Source organism: Orycteropus afer, unplaced genomic scaffold (assembly GCF_000298275.1).
Source record: "Orycteropus afer afer isolate SDZICR_OR568_19922 unplaced genomic scaffold, OryAfe1.0 scaffold00175, whole genome shotgun sequence".
NCBI lineage: Eukaryota > Metazoa > Chordata > Mammalia > Tubulidentata > Orycteropodidae > Orycteropus > Orycteropus afer.
Window position 1 is genome coordinate 3,578,216 of NW_006921762.1, and position 14,856 is coordinate 3,593,071.

Consider the following 14,856-nt stretch of genomic DNA (forward strand, 5'->3'; position numbering starts at 1 on the left):
ATTTCACAACTTTTTATACACTGATTGGACCTACCTCTTATTTTACTACATGGTTCATGTATAAAGTAACTAATATTCCATATGAATGTCAGCTAGTATTTCTAAGCCTGGGTCAGGGCCCCTACAAAAAGGGTCTGAGGCACACTCTAGGATGAGAAAAGTGCCATAGCTGTGTCAGGACTCAATAAAATTGGCAGAGAATTTGAAATTCACTTCTCAGAAGTAGGAAAGACCAGAAATCTGTGTCTATTCAAAGTTGGGAATTTCAAGATGATGATGATACTCTCTGAAATTCAGATACCCAGAGCTGGTAAAACAAATAAACAGAGCCATTTCCCAAGAATGGCCAAAACTTTTTACGACAGACTTTTTTTAAAAAACGCTGAAAAAGCCTGAAACTACATTTAATAGTCAAGAGTTGAGAGTACAGTTTTTATCAATCAATTGGAAGACACTGACTTGACAACTATGTGCATCCACCTAATCTATAAACTTCTAACGCATTACAGTTACCTCAGACCTGAAACTTCAAGAACTTATCCTGGTAAGTCATCCTTATGGTATTTACAACACATCAGTAAACACGGAAGTGTATACACTGCTTTCAAGAATCAACTTAGTCAATCTGACCTTTTTCCAAAGCGTTTTTGTTTGTTTTGAAACTTTTAATCCAATAAGAGCCTCTGTCGATGTCATCATGAATTCAGATGTGTTTATTTTGGAGCCTACAACAGCGCCTTTTTGTTTGCACTTTGCCTCAACTCCCCAGTGAGGAAGCCCCTGGAGTAAAAGTCTTTCTCTACCGTCGGCAGTGGAGGGGTGAGAGTTGTAAGAGGCAGAATCGGGAACAGAATGGGGTCGGCCACTCCGGTACTTGAGTGCCTTTCGTCTGAGTTGGGAAGCATGGGGAGAGGGGCGAAATGTCACCGAGGAACGTGGGAGGAAAGAGGAGCAAGACGTCGAGCTAGTGAGCGAGCACTCAGGTGAGAGTAAATGACTAGGAAGGGGGCGGCGCCCCGGGACCTGGTCCAGGAGGGAGGCGTAGGCGGGCGGGGAGCTGGCCTGGAGGTGGGTGTGTGTATCTGGGTGTGTCTGGGCTGCGGTGGGGGAGGGGGCTGCCCATCCCGTGGTCCTGAAGGAGGGGCCCCGCGAGGGGGCGGGTCCGGCAGTTCAGCCCGGCCCGGGGCCAAGAGGGTGGAAGGTCGCCCGGTACCTTGGGTGGGTGAAGGGAAGTGGCTGCGTGCCCCAGAAACGGGTTACGGCCTAAACGAAGAGAGCTGGTCCCAGTGCAAGGAAGCAGGACCAGGGTTCGGGGCCCGCGCCCAGTCGAGGAGCAGCACCTACCTCCGGGAGTGGAAATGGGCCGGAATGGGCCGAAACACCGTCCCGGAAGTGAAACCCCCCACCCCCTCCCCGGGAGCGGGCGACGTGCCGGAAGGAAATCACTCTCTCTTACACCGCCCCCTTCCCCCTCCCCCGGCGCTTTCCGTCCCTCGCGCCCCCTCCTCTCCTCCCCTCTCTTCTCTTCCTCCCCAGTCGGGAGGAGGGAGGGAGTCCTGCGTTAGGCGAGCAATAGTGGTTCCCGCCCACAAAGTAAGAGGGCGGGGCCAAAAGTGCTGGCGTTAAGGGCGGGAAAGGAAGTGGGACTGGAAGAGGAGGAGGAGGAGGAGACTAAAAGAAAAAGGAGGAATTCACTCAGACGCTAGTGGGGAGCGTGCGTCATGACGTCACGATAAAGACCTCTTATATACAGGTGCCTGGGCGCCATTTCGCTCTTTCCAGGTTAGGAATCGCTGTGTTTCGGCTTATCAGCTTCTGCTCAGTAAGTTCTTGGTCCGAGTCTTGCTCTCCATCCTTTATATAATTAGGATCGCTATTTCTAGGTACCATGGGAACTTTGCTGGCTCCGCAGGATTCGGATGGCACAGGATTGCGCGTTGGGTATGGGTGCGACCTCAGTGTAGCCACATAGGTTGCTCGGTAGTTTGTTGAGAAGTCTTTTTATTCGCGTGCACTGTCTGTGATGAAGCCTGTGTTGGTAGGGACATCTGAGACTTGATGAATGCCAACAGCTCTGATGGCGGCGCATGCCGGGCCGTTCGAGTTAGTATCCAGGGCCTGAGCCTCAGCAAGTTGTAAGGGCAGACGGATGGGTTAGTCCACGTGGTTATTTTAACCACTGCAGTGCACCAGTATTTGGATGAGTGGTTCTTGACCTTGGTGCGTTGCTCTTTTTTGAAACGACAAACATACCATCATGAAATTTCTACGTGACAGCAGACTGCAGAAATGGTCCTAAAATATAATATTTAGAAGGTCATTTTGACTAAAATAGACATTTAATGCCTGTAATCTTTGTCTCAGGAATGGTGCTAAGCATGGATGCACTGTGGCCTTTGGAATCTCCCAGTCAGGTAAGAGACCTAGGGAAAAGCGTAAAGTAAAAACCTGTTGCCTAGAGGTGTCAAGCCTGTGATGGTGTAAGAGTAGTGGACAGAAGGGATTTCTGAAAAATTGTGTGCTGAGGCTTAATATTTAGGCGTTGTTGAGTTACTGGCTGCGTAGGGTGTTTCTCTCTATATTGAATATTTTTGTTTTCCAGTGAGGTGCTCAGTTATGTACCAAAGAAGGATGAAAACAGCAAAGGTGAGTTCTTGAAACAACATAAAAAATAAAAGATTTGTCGGTTGAAAGTCATTGTATGTGCCACCATGATGACGTTTTATTTGCTACTCTTGACTGTGAGAATGACGAGAATTTTTACCACCATTACCTTAACTGAGGCACCCAAAATGGTATTTGGGGGATACAGAGATTGTACCTCAGTTAACATGGAGCTATTTTTTCCAGGTCTTAAAGAGCCTTAAGCACTGGCCATGGGTTAACAGGTGAGATCTTTTTTGGGGGGAGGGGAAGGGGAAGTTTATATTCACCCATCTTTTCAATTGTTGGTATAAGGAAATTGAAGAAGCCAAAGCATTGTTGAGCATTAAACCCATTGGGTTGCTTTACATTTAATGGTGGGAAACGAAGAAACATACTATGATTGCGTAGTTCAACAGATTGCACGAAGAGATTTACTGTTTGATGTGTCACATTAGTAAAACTGGTGGGCTGTCAATAGAAGAAGAAAAGTATCCGGTGTCTAACGTTTTTCTTTCTTTCTTTTTCTTTTTTAAGACGGCTGGACAGAAACGGGGAGCTCTGGTAGCCTAGTGCCTATGCTAACCAGAAGGCTGGTGGTTCAAACCCACCAGCCACTCCTCGGAAGGAAGATGGGGCAATCTATTTCCGTAGTGGTACTGCCTTGGAAACCCAAGAAGGGGTCGCTATGAGTCGGGTCTGACTCGACAGTACATAACAACAACAGAGAGAAATATTTGGAAGACAAAACGGTAAGAAAGATGATAATGCAAATAACCATATGTATCTTGGCAAACATGACAAAAGTATGGCAAAAGTGGGTTTCTTGGGTGTTGCATCACATATGCACCGTAAGACTTGGAAGCAGTTGTAACATGTGGTTGATGGTGAAAATACGATTGAGTGGGGTGTGCTGAATGTATTGAGTGTTGTATACTTGCCCTGTTACTGTTAAGTTAAATGCAAGCCTGTATGATGATAAGCATAAACTGACTTAATATGAAGGTCTTAATTATTAGCTCTAACTGATCTCAGGCTTGCTTTATTTTTTTAGGGAGAGGGTCAATCTTTTAGCTATCATAAAACTATTATTTCTTAGGTGGACCTGAGTCTCTGTACAAGCTTTATTTTTCTGGTGAGTGTTTATTAAAAATAATTATAATACACTAAATAATTATTGAACTATTAGCTACAGTTTAGTAGCTTTTCCTATTTAATGCATGCCAACATGCCTTTTCTTTGAGCATGCTTTTACCGGGGTTTACAGTGATGATTAAATGTCTGACCTGAAATGAGCATGTAGACAAATTTAATACTGAAGAGCCCTGTGTGACAAATAATTCTGGGTAGGAATTAAATAATTTAGCATTCTAATGCAAGGCTGTTTCTGTTTTAGCTCTGGTGTACATTTTTATCCACCGATGACTTGCTTGGGTAAGGACATTGAAACAGATTGACACCTGGCTTCTTAAAATTGTTTCTGAAATGTACTGGTCATGTTGACCACTTTAAAGAAAAGAAGGGCAATGTTGTGCCAAACAAACAGTGGAAGAACTTTGAAAAGTAAATACATTTTAGGATTAAACTGTTACACACCTAAAGTACTTTTTATTTTTCCAGGTGCAGATTGTGGAAAGTTTCAAGAGGTTTGTATTTATTGATCTTACATATTCCTAAGTGTATTCTGTTGATGATGTTTATAAATAATGGGAATCTCTCTGAAAGAGAATGAAGATTGTTTTTTTAAAAACTGAAACTATTTCCAAAAATGCTTAGAAGCTTAGAAATTTACCTATTATCAGCTACTAACTTTCGTAAAATCTTTGCAGGTATGAAGAGTTACTACAGAGGATGGCACATGTTTTGAGTAAAGGTATAGTAGTTTCGTGTTTATTTTTAGTTGAAGCCAATACAATGATGATAACATAGTTCAGCTGACTCAGTGATGAACAACACTTAAGTCTTTCGCTCCTATCTGACGTATCTGGCTGAAACAATCCAATTTATACCTTCGAAAAGGGGAGTTTAACCATACATTCCCAGCAAAAAGTGTGCAAAGCTTTGGACTACTATAATTTCATACAAATGTCTTACTCATTGCTGTCTTATTTTCAGGGTTGGGAATTCTCGTTTGGAGAAATTCAGGTTAGTTGAGTTTTTAGTTTTGTCAAGTTTTTATGGCCTATATTAACCGGTGATGTAATGATTCTGCCAAATGAAATAGAATGATATCACTCAAAAACCGTTCCATTTTACTTCTGAGGTTACTTTACCAGTGAAAGCATGATCCTAAAACTTCTTGGTATGATTAAAATAACTAATTTTTGCTTCCAGGTTTTATAGTGATAGCAGCCATCCATGCAGCTTCTTCAAAGGTGAGGCTTGAAAATACCAGCTCTGTTGTCTTAATAACAGAATACATGATGATCTACCCCAACTTGAACTCTCTCACTGATTACTTGATGAAAGTAAGATCTGATATTCTTGTACCCCAGACAGCCTTTAAGTTGAAATCTGCACATGAGACTAAAACTGGTATCTTTGTTTTTGCAGGCAGCTGGATGGATGCTCAAGAAATACAAGATCAACTTTGAATAATTTTAATAAATTCCTGTAAAACTTCTGGAAACGGAAAGTGTGCTTCTTTCCATTGTATAGAGTAGTTCACAGTTTGGTTATCCATTCTATGGATGGGCACGTAGGTTGTTCCCTTTTTTTTTTTTTTGTAACAGTGTTATTGGAGTATTTCACATACCACACAATTCACACATTTAAAAGTGCACAGTTCAATGGTATAGGTAAATATATGTATGTATATATTCACAATTGTGCAACCACTACCACAATCCATTTTAGAATAGTTTGATCACCCCAACAAAAACACATTATCCTTTAGCTCTCACTTTATAAACATCCATTTCCTCAGATTTTAGACAACCGTTAATGATATATAGCCATTTCTGTGTTTGCCTATTCTGACCATTTCATGTAAGTGGAATTATATATGGTCATTTGAGACTATATGAATTTCACTTGGCATGTTTTCAGGATTCATGGTATAGCATGTATCAGTGTTCCATTACTTTAGGGTTGCATAGTACTCCATTGTGTGCATATGTGCCATAGTTTGGTTATCCATTCTTCTGTTGATGTACATGTATGTTTCATCTTTTTGCTTTTGGAAATAGTGCTGTGATGAACATGGGTATGCATATATGTTCCTGTCATGGCTCTCAACTCCAGGATTCCTAGTAATGGTATTGCTGGCTCAAATGATATTTTTAATTCCAACTTTTTAAGGAATAACCATAATGCTTTATAGTGATGGTATCATTTTATGGTTCCACCAGCAGCGTATGAGACTCCTGATCTCTCCACATTATTGCCAGCGTTAATTTCTGTCTTGAACTTTGCTATAACTGCTAGGGCCAGATGGTACCATCGTCTGCCCATTTTTTAATTGGATTGTTGTTGAGGTGTTGGGGTTTTCTATACATGTTAGAGTTAATTCTTTCATCAAATACATTATTTTTTATCCAAATTACTCTCTTTAAGAAGCTTGAGGTACGTAAATAAAAATTAAATTTTTAGAAGGTTTCATTTATCTAGTTTATTTTCTAGTGTTGTACATTTTGGGTTATGCTTGACGTTCTATTTGTACCATAAATTAGGGCCCATAAATTTGCCCATATTTTTTCCTTGAGGAACTTCATAGTTTTAGGTTTCGCATGTAAGTCTTTTTGATCCATCTGTAGTTTGTTTTTGTGTATGGTGTGAGGTACAGATCTTGTTCCATTTTGCTACAAATGGATATAGGTTTTTTTTAGCACCATTTGTTAAGAGACCACCTCTTGCCCACTTACTGGATTGCAGCCTTTTGTCAAAAATCAGCTGACCGTAGGTCAATGGAGTGATTTCTGGGTTCTCAATTCTGTTCCACTGATCTCTCTGTTGTACCAATATCAGGCACTTTTGACTACTGCAGCTGTATGGTAAGTTTTGAGATCTGGGAGTATGAGACCACCTTTGTTCTTCAGTAGTGCTTTGCTTATTCAGGTTTTCTTTTCATATAAAATTAGTGATTGTTTTTTCTGTATCATTAAGATGTTGATGAGATCTGGATTGGAATTGAATTGAATGCATAGATTGCTTTGGGTAGTATATACATTTTCACAGTGTTAAGTCTTCCTATCCTCAAGCATGCTATATTCTTCCATTTATGTACATCTCTTATGGTTTCTTGAAGTAGTGTTTTGGTAGTTTTCTTTGTACAGGTCTCTGGTGTCCCTAGTGAGATTTACTCCCAAGTATTTTATTTTTTAGTAGCTATTGTAAGTGGTGGAGCTCTGGTAGCATAGTGCCTAAGGCACTTGACTGCTCACCAGAAGGTTGGCGGTTCAAACCCACCAGCCACTCCTTGAAGGAAGGTTGGGCAATCCTACTTCCGTAATGATACTGCCTCAGAAACCCAAGGAGGGGTCACTATGAGTCGGGGCCGACTCGACAGCAAACAACAACAACATTGTAAGTGGTATTGATTTCCTTATTTCCCTTTCAGCGGTCTCTTTGTTGAATTTTTGAGGAGTCCAATTGATTTTTGTATGTTGGTCTTGTAACCTGAGGCTACACTAAATCTCTCAATTATTTCCAGTAGTTTTGTTGCTGAGTTTTTTGGGTTTTCTGTGTATTGGATCATATCAACAAATACAGATAGTCATACTACTTCCTTAGCAATTCAGATTTTTTTTTTAATTCCCTTTTCTTGCCTTGTTGCCCTGGCTAGGATTTCCAAAACAGTATTGAATAGAAGTGGTGATAGAGAGGGCATCCATCCTTTTCTGGTTCTTGTTCACAAGCAGAATGGTTTCAGCCTCTCCATTGAGAATAATGTTGGCTGTTGGTTTTCCATGTATGTCCTTTGTTATGTTGAGGAATTTCCCTTCTATTTCTATTTTTCTGCAAGGCTTTATCAGGAATGGGTGTTGGATTTTATCAACCGCCTCGATACCAAATAAAATTACATGATGTTATTTATGTGATGGATGACTTTCATGTTTTTTTAATGTTGAACCGTCTTTGCATACCTCATATGAACCCCACTTGGTCATAATGTATTATTATTTTTTTATAAATTGTTGTCTATTGGCTAGGATTTTGTTAAAGATTTTTCATCTATATTCATCAGGGATATTGTCCTGTACTTTTCCTTTATAGTGATGTCTTTGCTTCGTTTTGGTATTGAGGCTATGCTTGCTTCCTAAAATGAATTTGGGAGGATTACGTCCCTTTTTATATTCTGGAATAGTTTGAGTAGCATTTGTGTCAATTCTTTGAATGTTAGGTAGAATTCTCCAGTGAAACCATCTGGGCCATGGTTTTTTTTTTTTTTTTTTCCTGGTAATTTATTTTATGACCTGTTCAATTTCATTTGTTATGGATCTGTTCGTTTAGGTAAGTAGTATGTTTCTATAAACCTGTCCATTTCTTTTTATTGTGATTTGGGTGAAAGTTTACAAAGCAAATTCATTTTCTATACAGCAGTTCACATACTTTGTCCCATGATGTTGACTACAACTTAACCACAATGCAACAGCTCCCTTCCCACTTCCTAACCTCTTCCCTGTGTCCTCTCCATGCCCTCCTGACCCCTGAGCTGTCTCTCTGTATATGCAGCCCTGCTATTCTCCCATGATCTCTCCAAGGAGTGTATCTACCTAGTGTAAATGTTCAGCTCATATGCTTGTCTTTTGTTTGGTTGGAAGCCACAGGAGTACATTCAATTCCAGACCTCAGGGCAGCTAGGGGCCATAGTATCGGTGGTTCCATCAGGCTCTGTCAGACCAGCAAACCTGCCCCCACATTATTCTCCCACTGTATTTTTGCCTCTCTTTTGATGTATACATTTATTGATATAAATTGGCCTCTGATCACTGCTTTTGCTGTGTCCCAAAGATTTTACTCTGTTGTGTTTTCATTCTTGTTTGATTCAAGGAATTTTAAAATTTCATTATTCCATTACCCAGTCATTTTCAAGGAGAGTGTTAATCAGTTTCCATGTGTTTGCCCTTTTTCTGTTGATCTTCCTATTACTGATTTCTAGTTTTATAGCATTGTGATCTGAGAAGACACTTTGCAGTATTTCAGTGGTTTTAAATTAATGCTTGCTTTGTGGCCTAACATGGTCTATTCTAGAGACTGTTCCATGTGCATTTGAAAAAGTATATTGTGCTGTTGGGTGAAGTGCTCTGTAGATGTCTATGGTCAAGTTGGTGAGTTGTATTGTTTAATTCTTTGAGTTTCTTTCCAGTTGTATCTTTGAGAGTGGTGTATTAGTCTCCTACTAAGGAAGATGGGGCAATCTACTTCCATAGTGATACTGCCTCGGAAACCCAAGGAGGGGTCACTATGAGTGGGTCCAACTCAACAGCACATAACTGGGGAGTGATCTATTTCCCTTCAATTCTGTTTTATATCACTTGGTATTTACTCAACTGACACGCATTAAGACTTAGTGGCAACTGTTTCGTTAATGACACCAGTTAAAAAGACCTACTGCTACCTGAGTATTTCACAGATGTATATGCTTGAAAAGTACATTTTATGCAGAAGGAGTGACAGCCTTTCTCATTCTTGAAATGCTGTGTACATCAGTGCAGCCTGGATCATGACTGGTTATGTGTCACCTTGGGTGGGACTGGTTTTGAATGGCTGGGAAACAGTGATTCCCCGTGGTAAGACTTAATGAACTCCATGGTGGAATCTACTGGAGCAGCTGAATTAAATCTCCAGCTCAGTGGGCCAGGAACAAGAGGGAGCTGAAGTCCAAGGTGGAGGAGCTTTCACCCAGTCCATAGAGCTCAGCACTTTGAACTTGGACTTTTAGCCTCCTAAACTGTAGGAGAGTAAATGGTTAAGACCACCATTTGTGGTATTTTGTGAGTGGCACTAGAGACTTTGTTGTCTGTGTTGCTTCTGACTCTACGTAAAACAGAACTAAAAGCTTCCAGATCATGTGCTATCCTCAAAATCTTGGCTGTTTCACTGTTATTTATAAGGTTTTCAGTGGTCAATATTTTTAGAAGTACTTGGTCTGGAAGCTCCACTGAAACCTGTCCACCATGGGTGACCCTGGTGGTATACCAGTGGTATGCTTAGCTTCCAGAATCACAACACACAAGCCACTACAGTACAAGTGGTGTGACCTGTAAGTATCCATCTCATAACTAGAACAGAGGCTTCTCCAGGGAAAGGACCACAGTTGGTCTTTGTGTCCCCATCTCCTAGTCCAAGGCTTGGCGAGTATTAGGTGCTGTGTTGGCCCCTGCCTTTGACCACATGCGGTGTAGTAAATTACTTAGTGTGGCTTTTCTACCCATAAGTCTTTGTAAACTCCAAGGTGGAATTTGCCATGGGCAACTGAGGACCTCCTGATGGCTAAAGTTGTCCACCTGGGGTATTTGTTAGGAATGGCACTAAACAATGTTGTGGGAGGTTCCCACTCTCAGGTGTTTAGAATTCTGATGTTATGATTGGTTGGTTTGACCACTGGCTGGGCTCAAAAGGAGCCCTCGAGAGACAGCTCTCATTGCTGGCCGAGGAAGACCATGCTGCTGAAAGACGTGCTCCTGAGACATGGGCTGCTGGGAAAGAGACACGAGACATGCATTGCTGAGTGAGACACCGAAGGACACACACTGCTGGGAGAGAGACTGTGAGACTGTTGGCTGAGGGACGGTGGGCTGGGAGAGAGACTTGAGCATTTTTCCTGAGCTTGAATTGTAGCCTGGTGCTTCCCTAATAAACCCCGTAATCTGTGAGTTCTGCGTGGCCACTGCAGTGAATTATCAAACCCAGGAGAGAGGTGGTGGGTGCTTTGGGAGGAACAGTTGGAGAAAGGGCTGGAGGGAGGCAGCATTGTCTGGCCTTACAGGAATAGGCCTTGGGTTATTGATGGTGACTGTCTTTTGTGGGGTTAGAGGAGTCGGAACATGTGGCTGCTTTGCCCTTCTTGCACCACATATGATAGAGTTTCATAGGTTTTTTTTTTTTTTTTTTCCTACAATCATAATGGAAGCAGTTTGCCTGCCTTTCATTCCACAGTAATCAATAATTCACCCAATATGTACTGAGCACCCACATGGGCCAGTGTTTAACGTACTGGGAACAATAGGCACAGCTAACAATGTTCATAAAAAATCTGCCCTTGTGGAGAAATAAAGCATAGCAGATAAGTGCTCCAGAGAAAAGCAGGGGCATAACGTTTGAGTGGAAGGAGCCCCTGTAAGGATTTACAGCCTTGGGCCTGGACATAACTGCACTGGCAGCTTGGTTTCATTGCCTGAGCTGGAGTTAGGCGGCCTTCACTTTCAGCTCCCACCTCAGCCTCAATGCCTTGCACAGAAGCCAGAACAGACCCCACAGTGACCCCCAGCTTGCCACAAAAGACATCACTTCTTAATCATCTACCAGACCTCCCAAACTGGCCTTAAAAAAAGCTAAAAGGGATAAATCCAGGAATTCTCTGGCTATCTTCTAACTTGAGCAGTACAAAAGCATTGGTGATTTGAGTTTTTCAGATTTCCAGGTTACACCTATATAATGTTTGATTATTCAAGAATAGGACATTTGGATGGTGTCTTAGAAGAATACACGGTGGGGCGATGGAATTTCTATCATTGATGACCAAGTTAATGGACCACAGTTGGATCTAGGCTGGGTGAATGGCTTATGCTTCATGTTGCCATTGCACAGCCAGAAAAGGTCGTTGCTCTTAATATTGTAGGTACAGCTACAGACAGCCTACTGGAAGTTTAATCAGATGAGTGGGTAACACAATCAAAATAGACTGAAGGACTTTATCACATTCACTAGTTTTATTAAAGAAGCTGAACACCACTGCTTGTTACATAGCCCTGTCCCTGTGAATTGTCCTGTAAGATTGTTCTATGGCATGAAGGATGACATACCTTGGCATCCACCCATGCAGGTTGCTGTTTGAATAATCAGCACAGATGTAGATGATATCCTATGAAAAGATAGTGATCACTAAAGGAAGTAAAAACCAGACATTCACCTTAACTGTTGACACTACTGATGACTTAAGTTGATAAGCTTACAACTTCAATTAGAATCACATTTTTACTTGGTATCTAAAACTCAGAAGATTGGAAGAGATTTAGCAAAGGAAAGGCTCCAATAACTTCAGGTTTTTTTCCCTTCTGTGTTAGTCTGGGTTCTCTAGAGAAGCAAAACCAGTATAGCTAACATATATAGAGAGAGAAATTAATCTTGGGAAAATGGCTCACACACTTAGAGAAGCTGGCAAGTCCCAAGTTCCTGGATCAAATGTCAAGCTGGAGGCTTTTCCAAACTCACACAGTTGCAGGGACTGCTCAAGGTTGGCAGGCAGTACCAGCTGTTGACTCTGACAATGATGAATCCAAGATCACCAGGCTGAATGGTGGCTTGTTTGCTCATGGACAGTTGTAGGCAGCACGACAGGATCCAGATCCACTAAAGAATCTTTTTTCCAGAATATCCATATATATATTGGAAACAGGCGACACCCCTAGGAAAACTCCCTTCAGCGGATTCGCTGCTTAAAACATAAACATCTGATCTCATCATGGAAATAACCACATCACAACTGCTTAAACCACTCAGAATCATGGTCCAGCCAAGTTGACATACAACTTCAACTATCACAGTCCATCCCTTGTCAACTTGGCAGTCTTAACCATATATAATCTCTAAATAAGGACAATTATAAAGTTATATGTGCACCTAACATAATACAATAACACATGTACAACCGAAATGCATTAACTCTGTTTACACTTCACAGTTCGTTACAGAAGAAAACAAAAATATTTGATGCACACATACAATGAAGATATATAGCAATCACAATCCTTGTTTCTGCAACTGGTCATGTGGTCATAGCTGATATTCAGAACTACCTTCTTCCACCACCCATTCTGTATTTCCCTTGCCCTCAGCAAGCACCTCAGCTGGTTGTAGTTCTTTGCCTGGTGGGGTGACCTAATGTGGGAATTCTGCCAATTGCTGAGTATATCTATTCCAATTATGCATTCTGGAACTGGAAAAATCACTACAGGATGGGTTCGGGGACGCAGTGGACCCACTGTTAGACACACCTGAGACTCCATCAATAACTTGACCTCCATATGCCCCACTCTGACTGGTGGGCTGTAGTGATGCTTTGGGTCTCCTGGAATTAGTGTCAGTTCAAAGCCAGTGTCCAATAATCCCTAAAAAGTCTGATGATTTCCTTTCCCCAATGAACAGTCACTCTTGTAAAAGGCTTCAGATCCCTTTGGGGGAGGCTGTGAGGAAGAATGACAGTATAAATTTTTGGCAATGTAGTGGGGTCTTTCCTCAAGGGGACCCTTGAGGACCTCTCCTTCATTCAAGGGGTTGTGGGTTTGTAAACTGACTCAAGTCCGGGAATGGATTGAGAGGCTGTGACTCTATATTCTGGCAATTTAATCTAGGATGCCGTTAATGTGACCTAGAATTATTCCGTCTATACAGATCAAGTAAATATTTAGTAGGTTTCCCATATATTTCACTCCTAGGAACACCATACCTAAGTACCCAATGCCATAATTCTACACGAGTCAGAGTAGTCTGATCACAGTTTTGACTCTGCTGTCCATTATGGTAACCATCTTGTCTTTGTTGATTAACTGCTGCCCCTAGTACCCTAATACCACAGGGTCCAATCAGCCCCATCATAATTAAGTGTCTTAGTTCAATTAGGGCAGTTCCCACTGTCAAATCTGGTTTACATAAAATAGCAATCACAACAGTCTTTAAGGATGCTGGGGCTCCCTTCACAAATTTGTTCCTCACCATAGTGGTAGAAGGTGTGTCCTCTGCATTCTCCATTTCTGGGTCTAGGGGTCTAATCTAATAAATCCATTCTAACATGCCAATTTCCCTAAACTTCTGGATACTTTCTTCTACATTATACCAAGGCAGGTCTGGTACTTCAACTTGACTTAAGGTAGGCCACCGTATAACCCATGCTTCAAATTAGATCCTTTCCTAACCTCTTGAGGACTGAAACACTGAACAAAGAATCTGTATTTAGTGGGCCTAAATCAATAAACTCAGGCCAATTCAATGTTACATTCCTTGCACCATTATCCCACACCCTCAGTAGCCATTCCCATACATATTCCCTAGGTTTCTGTCTGTACATGCTAGCAAAATCAAGTAAGTCTTTTTGGGTGTAGCGTACCACTTCCCCAGTCACACTTTGTATTTCACCTTTTCAGGCTCACTTGGACTTAAGTTTAGTTATAGGTCTAGCAGCAACAATGGGTGGTTGGGGCAGTTCCTGAGAACATTCAGCAATGTCTTCCATGGCATCTACCTCAGGCAATGACCCAAAGGAACAGCTGGGTTAATCCCATCAAATGGAGGTGGAAGGGATAATCCATTCAGATGGGAAGGATTCAACAGAACTTACAGGCTCCATATCCTCATCTTCCTGTCTGCCGATATGTCCCCATTCCAGGTTTCAGGATCCCATTTTTTCCCAATCAATGCCCTCACTTTAACTTCAGACACCATTCTGGGTTGCCAGTTCAACTGGTGTTGTAATTCAGCCACCATTACAATAAGACTCTGGGTTTGGTTTTTGGCAATATCAGCTCTGTTACTAGAAGAAATAGGGCTTTCTTTCAGGGCACAAACTGGAAACACTGAGGTCTTTTATGCAGCTCTTGGGCTGTGACTCAGCAGCCCTGAACTCATCTCGCTCTTTCTTTCGCCTCTTTATCTTGTGTAAGTACAACCAACCAGCCAGCTTCCTTATACTCCTCATGTAGACAAAATTACAGAAAACTATCAAACATGTGATCATCAGAGCCTCACTTCTTAAAAATACTTGATCTATTGGTGGTGTTATTTTGCATACTAATGTTGCCACCTCATACCATGGATTAGCAGGACCCTCTTTACTAATAGAAGCAGAGTCACCAGTGTCTTTACAATTAATCAAATTGGAGAATCAAAATAGAATCAGTGAGAACCAATTTTGGAAACATGGATTTTTCTGGTAGCATAGAGCCTAAGGCACTTGCCTGCTAACCAGAAGGCTGGTGGTTCAAACCCACCAGCCACTCCTCAGAAGGAAGGTTGGGCAATCTACTTCCATAGTGATACTGCCTCAGAAACCCAAGG

At 41.7% G+C, this 14,856-nt stretch overlaps 10 non-coding genes and 1 pseudogene across 10 annotated transcripts; all 11 read left to right on the top strand.

Annotated features, from left to right (window-relative positions):
• Window positions 1-903: 903 nt before the first annotated feature.
• Window positions 904-11,692, top strand: LOC122150570 (annotated as a pseudogene).
• On the top strand, window positions 2,010-2,087 carry LOC122150572. Its single transcript, XR_006163736.1, has one exon. It is a non-coding gene; the product is annotated as a small nucleolar RNA SNORD74 (small nucleolar RNA).
• On the top strand, window positions 2,468-2,529 carry LOC122150578. Its single transcript, XR_006163742.1, has one exon. It is a non-coding gene; the product is annotated as a small nucleolar RNA SNORD75 (small nucleolar RNA).
• Window positions 2,705-2,786, top strand: LOC122150579. The gene has a single exon (XR_006163743.1). It is a non-coding gene; the product is annotated as a small nucleolar RNA SNORD24 (small nucleolar RNA).
• On the top strand, window positions 3,038-3,095 carry LOC122150576. Its single transcript, XR_006163740.1, has one exon. It is a non-coding gene; the product is annotated as a small nucleolar RNA SNORD77 (small nucleolar RNA).
• On the top strand, window positions 3,611-3,674 carry LOC122150573. The gene has a single exon (XR_006163737.1). It is a non-coding gene; the product is annotated as a small nucleolar RNA SNORD44 (small nucleolar RNA).
• Window positions 3,905-3,966, top strand: LOC122150577. Its single transcript, XR_006163741.1, has one exon. It is a non-coding gene; the product is annotated as a small nucleolar RNA SNORD78 (small nucleolar RNA).
• Window positions 4,326-4,398, top strand: LOC122150581. Its single transcript, XR_006163745.1, has one exon. It is a non-coding gene; the product is annotated as a small nucleolar RNA SNORD79 (small nucleolar RNA).
• On the top strand, window positions 4,550-4,630 carry LOC122150574. The gene has a single exon (XR_006163738.1). It is a non-coding gene; the product is annotated as a small nucleolar RNA snR60/Z15/Z230/Z193/J17 (small nucleolar RNA).
• Window positions 4,833-4,909, top strand: LOC122150582. Its single transcript, XR_006163746.1, has one exon. It is a non-coding gene; the product is annotated as a small nucleolar RNA SNORD47 (small nucleolar RNA).
• Window positions 5,056-5,129, top strand: LOC122150580. Its single transcript, XR_006163744.1, has one exon. It is a non-coding gene; the product is annotated as a small nucleolar RNA SNORD81 (small nucleolar RNA).
• Window positions 11,693-14,856: the final 3,164 nt, after the last annotated feature.